Here is a 10,509-nt window from a genome sequence, read left to right on the forward strand (position 1 = left end):
AAGTTAACACACTAGGAATCAATGGGTCTATTCCAATACTCCATGCCAGAAACCAACTCTGATGACCAAAGAGATTCCAGAACACTGAAAACAAGGGATGATACCAATCACAGGAATGCCTGCAAGCTGTAATACAGACTGAATAAAAGACAATATGGGCTGCTACACAATTCCTTTTAACAAGAAATCAGAGTAGTGTTGCATGAAGTAAACCAAGAATCGTTTATCCAAAACACTTTAATGTGAAGCATTAACAACTAGAGGAATTGTGCTGCCATGGGAAAGACGAGAAATGCTCCACTGTTTCTTTCCTACCCCCCAGTCTAAGGTTGTGAAGGAGGATTTACAATGAAGAGTTTCAAATTCCCAGAGGAATGAGGGATACAGCATTCCCTCAACTGAGCAAGCTGAAAACTAAAAGGATTATATAGAGTCAAACTTTCTAGAACTCAAGTAGACTGAAAAGAAAACTAAATAGGGAAAATAGGCCTTTAGTTTCATAGTTTTAACAGATATTAAGAATAAACTTTACAGAAATAAAACCCCCACAAAGGTGAAAATGCCCATATTTCCATGGGCTAATTAATGACTAAACTCATAACATTTACTTATGAAATCCAGCATTTTAGTTAAATTTTGAAGGGTATTATGAGACCTTGGTAAACAAAGAGGAGAACCAAGGAGAATCCACCTCTACTATTTTGGAACAAATGGCAAAACTACTTAGAGTAGCCCCAATGCATTCAGTCCTATAAAAACTCATGAAAAAGATCTGCTCCATAAAAATGAAACTGTAACATGCAAAGTACAGATGCCAAAGTATGCTTTTGAAGCTGTATTAAAATAGCAAAAGAACACTTAAAAAAAATTTTTACTTGTCAGAGAGAGAGAACACGTGAATGAGCACATGTAGGAAAAGCAGCAGGCAGAGGGAGAAGTAGGCTCCCTGCTGAGCAAGGAGCCTGATGGAGGACTTGATCCCAGGACCCTGGGATCATGACCTGAGCCGAAGGCAGATGCTTAACTGACTGAGCCACCCAGGCGTCCCGTAGAAGAAAACTTTAAATAAAAAGTGCTTTGCCCTCTCAAAATTAAACAAAACAGACTATGAATGATATGCAAATATACTTAAATCAAGATGAAGATGATGATGATGGGGGTCACACTAAAAAAATTTAGTTTCTGAAGAGTTCTAAAAGGTATTAGAAGATATATATGCTTAAGTGCTACTGAAAGGCAAAGTAGAATCAGTAATGTTAAATATCAAACCACTGCTTTGGAAGAGAGACTTTAAGAATCACCCAGAATATAGTCTAAAGAAAAAATGAGAGACACTGAGAACAGAAAGCAGAAATCCAACATTTGGGAATAAGATTTCCTGCAGGAGAAAACAGAACAGATGGGATGGAATAACCAGAAGTGTACTAAAAGAACATATTTATGATCAAATCTACAGCTAAAAAGTATTCACTCCATACCTAATGAAATTAGTCGTTTCTGAGAGCAAATTAAAAAAAGCCTCCAAGCATCTGGGCGGGGGAGGGGAGATTCACCTACAAAGAAAAGCAATTTGATCATGTAGGTTTTTTTTTCTCCTTGAGTACATTAAATGCTATTTATTGTCTACTAACATTTGTTAATATTAAAAGGAAAGGATTCTGATTCATGAAACCTACAGTCTAATAAATTGCTATTCTGGAAAATAAGCAATATAAGAAAATTTCTCAGATAAAAACATGGTGTGAAAAGTACATCGTTTATGTGCCACTGCAGGGGGAGGAAGCTATTTGAAGTCATACACGAGTAAACTAATCCAAGTAAGTAGCTAATAGAAGAGGAATTTGCTAGTGGGCATTAAATATGTTTGAGTGTGTGCACATGTGTTTAAGTGTGCATATACGCGTATGTGTGCATGTATATATATTTGTGAAGAATCATGATTATGGAAAATATATTACAAAATATAAGTTAGATAGGAGAGTGAAAAAGCTGGAAGTTTGCCAACACTTCATCTCAAAGAGGAAAGCCAACAGTTATTGAAACTGATACTTTCAAGTAATCCAGAAACCAGAAAGTTTTTTAAATTCTTAAAATTGATCTCTAGCAATTTGGAGGCCTTCCAAGTTACAAAAAGGAAAAATATCAAAGAAACTCTAGCTACAACAGAAAACAAAGCAAAGAGATAAGGGGTACTAAAGAAAGGTTACAGTAACAGTAAGAGACAAATTCAAATTTAAGGTGAAAGCTTCAAAGGAACAAAGAATGTTACTTTTATGTATGAAATAGCAAAGCTCAAAGGCTATAACTGTCATCAACTTTTATGCATCAAATAAAGGATAAAACAAAGCAAAAAAAATGGGTTGAAAATAAAAGCTGACATTAACAGAAACACAGTAATGCAGTAAGAGCTCTCTTAACGGACTCTATAGATTAACAGACAATTTCTATTCCTCTGCAGAACATGCTGACATATCCATAGCACTCCAAACACTAACCACTGATGGGTTGCTCCCACTGCATGCTCGTATCCTTCTATTCCCACAAATTGAACTGTACGCTTACCAAGGGTCAGTCATATTTGTTCCCAGACATGTTTACATCTGTAGTACTTGATACTGAACCTGCTATTGCATAAATACTATGTATTAAATATATGTAGAAAGTTTATACTTAATTAAAACTTAATAGGTTTGTAAAGCCTCAATCAATGTGACTCTCAACAGTCTTGTCAAAGTAGGTGTGGGGACACAAATGTAAATTATTAGATCAAATATTAATTGTAAAAACCTAAACCTATTATTCTATACTCAGATCACTTTCAAAAATGTCTCTGAACTCTCCACTTTAAAAATCCATTTAAGGGCGCCTGGGTAGCTCAGATGGTTGAGCATCTGCCTTCGGCTCGGGTCATGATCTCGGGGTCCTGGGATCGAGTCCCTCATCGGGCTCCTTGCTCCGTGGGAAGCCTGTTTCTCCCTCTGCCTCTCTCTGTCTCTAATGAATAAATAAATAAAATCTTTAAAAAAATAAAATAAAAATCCATTTAAAATGACAGAACTTACCTAATAGGTGTGGTTAAGCCACACAATTATTGAACTCCAATTTAGGGCCCACATTCTAAGGCTTTGGCCCTGCATCAAAAGATTAACAAATAAATATAGGTGATGTTTTCATCCAAACAAAAACAAAAACAAAAGTTTTCAATATGTATACATTATTTCTCTTTAGCCCCAGTCTTTCTTTTTAAATTGTTTAAGACCTTTATTAATGGCTGCTTGCCATTTGTTAACTTTTTTGGAAAATAAAAAAATTCAAATTGTAAACTTTTATTACGAATTAAAAATGAAGTTCTTAAAAAATCTCAACTCGACCAGATACAAAACAATTTAAAAACTTTTGAAGGTGTATTGAGAAAAACCAGGCTTTTTTAAAAAACACATTTGTCATTACCAAAGAGAGACCTCTTTAGGTAAAAATAATAAGAACCCCATGCTACATAGATAATGCAGATAGTTCTATTTCTCTGGTCAATGGGCAAAAAAGCAAGCACTTAAGGTCTTCGGTACCAACTTTTGTTTATTTCTTATTGCTGGAATGTCATCTTCATTCCTTCATGCTGGATGATGGTAGTGATCGTAGAGATGGCAAACTGGCCATTTACTCAGCCTGACCCTGCTCAGCCCCAGGAGCAGAGGAATTCTCAGCTGCTGGATCGTCTGCTTTTGTCTCTGCCATCTCGTGGTGTAGGGTTTTCTGGGCGTCTGCGTTGGCAACTGAAGCTGTGGTGGTACCGACATTGAGATGGCTGCTGACCTTGGGTCTCCTCTCCTTGATTTTCCTTATCTTCCTCCTTGACATCCCCTCTAGGCTGTCCGTGGCGAGCAGGACCCCTGCGGAATCGTGTCTACAACCCCGATACACACTCTGTCTCACTGGTCCATCTTGCTCTCCCGCACCCTGGTTGTCATCACCTTCCATCCCTTCCCTCTGCACAGGAGGGCCGAATACTGTGGCGCCGCCCAGAGGATCTCTGCATGTAGTAAGGTGAGAACTGTCGCCTGCAATAGGGCCGGCACCGTTGGGGCCGGGCCTCTGGGAGCACTTTCCGATCCCTTGTTCTTTTCCCCACTCTCACTATTCTGGGAGTTCTGCCGGGAATTGCGTGGAGGACGCCCGCGCCGGGATAGCATCTGTAATGGCTCCGGTCGGCTGCATATTTTATTTTATTATCATTAGCAGAGGAACTCCGCCAGGGCCTGTCACCGCTGCTGCCCCGCACCCTTTTCTCCTTCAACAACATCAACTCCACCGTTTCTCCATCTCCTACACTGCGAAGGCGCTGCCCCGGGTTACTGTTCTTTCTGGCAGGCTTGTGTACAAATACATCCTCCTTGGGGTCATTCCTGTTGAAGCCGTATCCGTTTCTCACATTGAACCATTTTACTGTTCCCAAAACCTTCCTTGCGATGACCTTCTTGTCCCCAACGGCAGGTGCCCAGATGTGAGGCCGAGGGAGCTGCAGCTGCGGCCGCCGCCCAGGGCGTGATGGAAACTAGGGCACTTGGGGCGGGGGGGCGCTGCTTCAGGGCTCACTGGGGTCCGCTCTCCACACTCCCCCTCCCATTCGAACTCTATCCCCAGTCTTTTTTTTCTTTTAAGATTTTATTTATTTATTTGACAGAGGCAGACAAAGCGAGAGAAGGAACACAAGAGGGGGAGTGGGAGAGGGAGAGGGAGAAGCAGGCTCCCAGCCCAGCAGGGAGCCCAATGCGGGGCTCGATCCCAGGACCCTGGGATCAGGACCTGAGCCGAAGGCAGACACTTAACGACTGAGCCACCCAGGCGCCCTCTATCCCCAGTCTTATAATAGATCTTTTGGGTTAACTGATTCATTCCAGTGCTGATCATGTTAGATAATAAACTTCCACTGTTGTGACATTTTATCCTTTCTCATTATCTGACAGACTAAGTAGCAAAAGTAAAATGATGCTAGGTAAGAGAATGACTAATAATAAATTTGGTTTTGAAAATTTATGCTAGAGATAATACTTTTAAAATGTCCCTTGACCATTTAAAAAAAACTGGCCACATATTAGGCCAATTATGAAAATATTTTTTTTTCTTGAAATTAACAATATTAGTCTACATTCTTTGACTATGGTACAATGATCCTGAAACAAGAGTGGGTCTTGTATGTTTGAGGTACAGAGGGCACACTATGACTAAAGCAGAATGGACTTGTAGGCCATTGTAAGGACTTTGGCTCAAACTTTGGAGAGTTTGAATAAAGAAGTGCCATCATTGAATTTTTATTGCTTTGTATTTTATCCTATGAAATTAAAAAACAAATGCTTTGTATGGATTTTAACAAATCATAGAATCATGTATCCACCACTCCAGTATATACAGAAAAGTTATTTTGAAGTAAAGGAGGATGTTGATTTTGAGATGGGAACAAGATGAAGAGTTCAGATTGAGATATGTTAGTTCTGAATCATCTTTAAGACATCCAAAGAAATGCATTGGATTTAGCCAACCTGGAGATCATTGGCGAATACCACAAGCATTCTTAAGAGGTCTGGGTGTGAAATCTGACTTGAGTAGGTTCAGTCCAGAAGAGAAGAAAGAATTGGAGTAAATGCAGAGAGCCAAATCTTTAGGAGCTTTGCTATAAATCAGAGAAATGAGGGGAGTAACTGGAAAAAAAAAAATATAGAGGCAGTTTGTTTTGTTAAATCACTAAGATGCTCATGCAAAAGTTCAACAGGAAGAGAACGGATGATGCAAGAATGAGAAAGGAGAATCACCATGAAGTTCTTAAAAGGATAAGGACATGAGACCTTGTGCACAAAAAGAGGCATGTTCTTTGCTAGGAATTTAGACAATTCATTCATATAAAGGAGTTAAAGGAGAACACACGAGCTTTGATATACATTGGTAGAAACATGAGAAGGGGTAACCCAAGGCAAACTGTCTTCTGATTGCTTTTATTTTATTATCATTAGCAGAGAATGAGAGTAAGAGAAGAAGTGATAAAGGTTCTAGAGGAAATAAAATGTCCAAAAAGTTATCTGAGGCCTGAGGGAGTGAATACACAAAAGAAATATAAATGGTTGTTGGGCATCATTAGGGCCTACTTGAGGGTGCCATAAATTTAAAATGAGACCAATCAGCATGATGGCAAGTTTTTCTCCAGCCATGTTCAACTTTTCATGCATGGGCATGGGTGCTATAAACAGTCTTATAGCCAGGTAGTATAATAAAACAAGAGAGATACAAGGGAGCAGTGGTTTTATAGCAAAGGAATGATTATAAGGATGAAACATGGAACTGTAACAGAAGAAAGGGTATAAGGACATATTTTAAGGACATGGGAAAGGTGGAAGATGAGCTAGTTTCAAGTCCCTGAGTGTAAAAGGATTGTTGGAGCTGGGACATTAAAGGGAGCCAGCTGGAGAGAAAAGTGATGGTCAGAGAAGGAGAAGCTGGAAATAGAAATGACTGAAGAGATATCACTAATAATAAGGACAAAAAAAAATCTAGGCTGTAAACAGGCGTGAGTGGCAGAAGTAAGGCCAGTATCACTGAAGAATATGAGGCCAGAGATATTGGAGGATCTCGGTGATGCTGGCATCACCAAGAATTAGGATAGTTGTGGTGTTGGAGGAAGAAATTAATACACAGGAGCTGAATTTTTCAGGAAAAGAGAAACGAAATATAGGTAGATGACTTTTTAAAAAGCAGAATTAATAAGTGGTAAAATGTATAACAGGAGATTCAAAACTTGGAGTTCCTTTCTTTAGGTAGGAGGGAAGGAAAATAGTCTATATCCACCAATGAGGAGCTAAGGAAAGTCCTACTTTTTCTCCATTCTCAGTAACTCTGGAGGGTTTTTTCTCCACGTTTGCTTTGGCAGTTGGGAGGGAGAGCAGCCAACCGAGGGAAGCCATTTCAGTGTCAAGTCAGAGACATGGCAGGGTTGGGTAGAGAAAGAGCCTGAGTGGACATCTCCAGTTTGGCTATAAGGTCATGTAAGGAATCCAGAAATTCTCACATGCCCTAAGGAGAGTCATGGAAGTTAACTGATGAGATGTCTGGTAATTGATGGGATGACTAGCGGGGGTTAACACTTTACTAGCAGATTATATAGGCTAGTAAGCAAAAGAGAATCACAGCCAGACCTCTGCTGCAGCCACTGTACTTCAAAGAACGGAAGTTGGGTCAAGAGGGCAGATAGGACCGTAAGTTCTGTCCAAGCCGAGAGAGGGAGAGATCCCATGTTCTTCAGCCTCAAACTCTAGCAGAGGATGCCAGCAAATCTAGCTAGGACAGGCTGGTAAGAACTGATGCAGAATCCAGCAAAGATCCAGAGAGTAGCACAAGAGCACACACACACACAACTCTAGCCCTTTGTCTGAAGCCAAGGGAGACCAGGAGCTCCTTTTCACATGAAGACTCCATCTTGGGGAGAAATTAAAAAAAGTAGAATTCTGAAAAACTGAACATAAACCTGAAGAGGATGGTTTTAACCCAGCCAGTAGCTTGTGACAAAGATCGGATCACTTGTAAGAAATGAACAAGCTGTTTCTTCATACATCAGAAGGCAGAGACCTTTGTAACACATACACTGAGTGCTTAAACAAAAAGGAAAATATCTTTATAGAGAGTTTCCTTTATAGACAGGTGAGTCCAGATTTGCCTCACCCCAGCTATGTTATCAGTCTCGAATGTTGAATTAAAAACAGAGTTCCGACATTAGGGTCTGTTTTGAAGAAGATCCAGGTCATTGGCACGAAACAGATGAAACAGCACTGCAGGAATGACTATCAAACAGGAGATGCTCACAACATGGCTGAGAAAAAACAGAGGATCAAACAGCCGAACATCACAATGCCAGAATTCTAGGTCAGTGGCACCTCTTCCTTCTGGGAATTGGATCCTGTCTGGGCCAAGAGTCCAGGCTTGTGCAGGTCCAGGGGCAAAATATGTGCTGGGTCCAGGAGTGGAGACAGAGCAAGTACACTGGCCTCTGCCAGCACATCCAACAAGTCCAGGGCCCCTGACAGAGCAGGGCTTCATGTACAGGTTGAGGGAAGAACGAATAGATAAGCCTTTCCTCACCAACTGGTCTCTTAATACTTCAGAATTTAAGATGCTAATGTAGCAAAGAAAACCATATTTATACATGAAAAGAACAGACACAGAGCCTTAAAAAAAAAACCTCAAATCTTTGTCAGACTTCTGTAGAAAAAAAGTCACAAAGAATAATCTCGATTAAACCTTGTTGAAGTAAATGTTCTTATCCAGTTTTCTATTGTCAGCATTAATATGACCAATGATCCTATTAATAATAACTAACATCTATCATTGCTTAGCATTTTCTAGGCACTAGGCTACTATATATATATATATATATATATATATATATATATCCTTCAATTCTTAAAACAATCCTGAGAAGAAGGTATTGGTTTTATCCTCATCTTACAGCTAGAGCGTAGGTTTAGTGAGGTTAGTATATAAGCCACACACTAAGTAAGTCAGCAATTTAGAACCAAGAATCTTCATTTTGGAGCCCAAATGCTTTACCAGTGAACAGTAATACCTGCTATCTGATTTACATAAGACTTTAAATAAGACTAAGTATGTAGAAGGCATTTTGCATATATTACCTTGGTATGCCTTCAAACAACACTGTGAGGTAGGGACTAGTATTATCCTTACTGTTTCAGAAAAGAAACTAAGGTTAGAAACGTACGAAAATGATAATCTCCAGCAGAAGAGAAATGGAGAGAATCAAGTTTGGGTAGAGAATTTAAACTGCCTGCTCATAGTAGACACTCTCTCATGTTTTATTAGGGATTTTTATTCATAATTTTAAAGAAAACCAAGTAACTTATATGTGAATCCATTTAAGAAAAAAAAATAAAAAGGAGTCCTTCAATTAGTCAGGTTTGGAAGGTGCATGTCACTGACCCTTTCTCTTCAAATGAGTACGTTGTATTTACATTACATATTGGTGGAGGCAAACCTCACTCTAAATCCATCTTCCTCCCGAGCTGCCATTGCACAACTAGACCAGTCTTTGTTGAAAGACAATACCCAGAGAGAAAAGCACCCAATTCTTCAGTTACCAAGGGACTCAGAGAAAGTCTCAAAGACAAGTAAGATGTATCTCTAGGGAGGGACCAAACACCTTGATTGGTCAGGAGTAGCCCGGCGTACACCTGCTATCCCGATGGCCTGTCCTGTTTAACATCTCTCCAAGACAAAAGCATCACCATTTGGTAGTATCTATCGTACGATCACCCCAATCATAAGTGAGAAAAGTTTTTCCCTTTTAGGAACCCCCAATTTAGGAAAGTTGTCAGTCATACCGTATCCATCCCTGGGACCTAGGTAGCCTTGCCGCAGAGGTCCAGCCTGGGATAAGGAGAAGGTGTAGGAGAGGGCAGGGTAGGGGCAGCAGCATTGGAGGATCAAGTTCTTACTACCGAGGCTCTGCTATACAACCCATACTCCAAATCTGTTCCTATGTGTTTTCTCCATTTCTAAGTTCAGTTTTAAAATTGGTTCAAGAAAAAAACAGAACTATATAGGTGAACATTCATTCACTTTACTGGAAAAATTTTTAGCATTCACTCCTTTAAATTGAGGAATATATATATTCATAATTTAATACAGGAAGATTGAAACTATAACTACTGAGAAATATACAAAATCTATGGTAATATGTTCTCAAAATACTTCATTTTCCTCTGTTTAATATTTAAGGAATAATAAATAATACATTTAGAATGGATTTTCAACTTTTTAAAACAGTTTTTATTTTCATTTGTCCTTATAACATCTGGTAGAAAATAGGAAAGATAAAATCTCATATTACTGATGTATTTTTAAAATTGCATCTGTGCCTTGGCCTCAATAATACATATCTCAAACCAGAAATATTCCCTTTAAATAAAACCATCACAAGTTTGAACAAAATGGTGGCAGTCCTGTGTCATATTTTTTTTTGAATCTCCCAATCCCTTTTAAAAAACCGACAGAAATGAAAGTTACTGTTAATTGGTTCAGGGTTTCTTTTGGGGGTGATGAAAATGTTCTAAAATTGTACAGAAGTTCCACAACTCTGTTCACATACCAAAAATCATTACATTGTGCATTTTAAATGGATGAATTACAGGATATATGAATTAGATCTCAACAGAGCTGTTATTTTTAAAAGGTTAACTAGGTTATTATGGTGAGTTAGAGGAGGACACAGTTCTTAGGCATTCCTGCCATCAAGAGACAGATCCATTTGCCTTGCCCTTGAGTTTACTGTGGCCTGTGAATGCTCTGAATAACAGTAGGCAAAAAAGAAACTATGCCATTTCCAGGCCTAGCTTTTAAGAGATCTGGACGCTTTCATCTCGATCTCCTGGAGACTTCAGCTGCTATGCAAGAACTTCAAATACCTTGAGGCCACTCTAGTTTGAGGAAGCCTAGTGAGCCACGTGGAGAGAG

General features: G+C 39.3%; 1 pseudogene; it reads right to left on the bottom strand.

Annotated features, from left to right (window-relative positions):
- Positions 1–3,657: 3,657 nt before the first annotated feature.
- On the bottom strand, positions 3,658–9,066 carry LOC118021272 (annotated as a pseudogene).
- Positions 9,067–10,509: the final 1,443 nt, after the last annotated feature.

This window comes from Mirounga leonina, unplaced genomic scaffold (genome assembly GCF_011800145.1).
Source record: "Mirounga leonina isolate KUSES-001 unplaced genomic scaffold, KU_Mleo_1.0 Mir_174, whole genome shotgun sequence".
In the NCBI taxonomy this organism is placed as follows: domain Eukaryota; kingdom Metazoa; phylum Chordata; class Mammalia; order Carnivora; family Phocidae; genus Mirounga; species Mirounga leonina.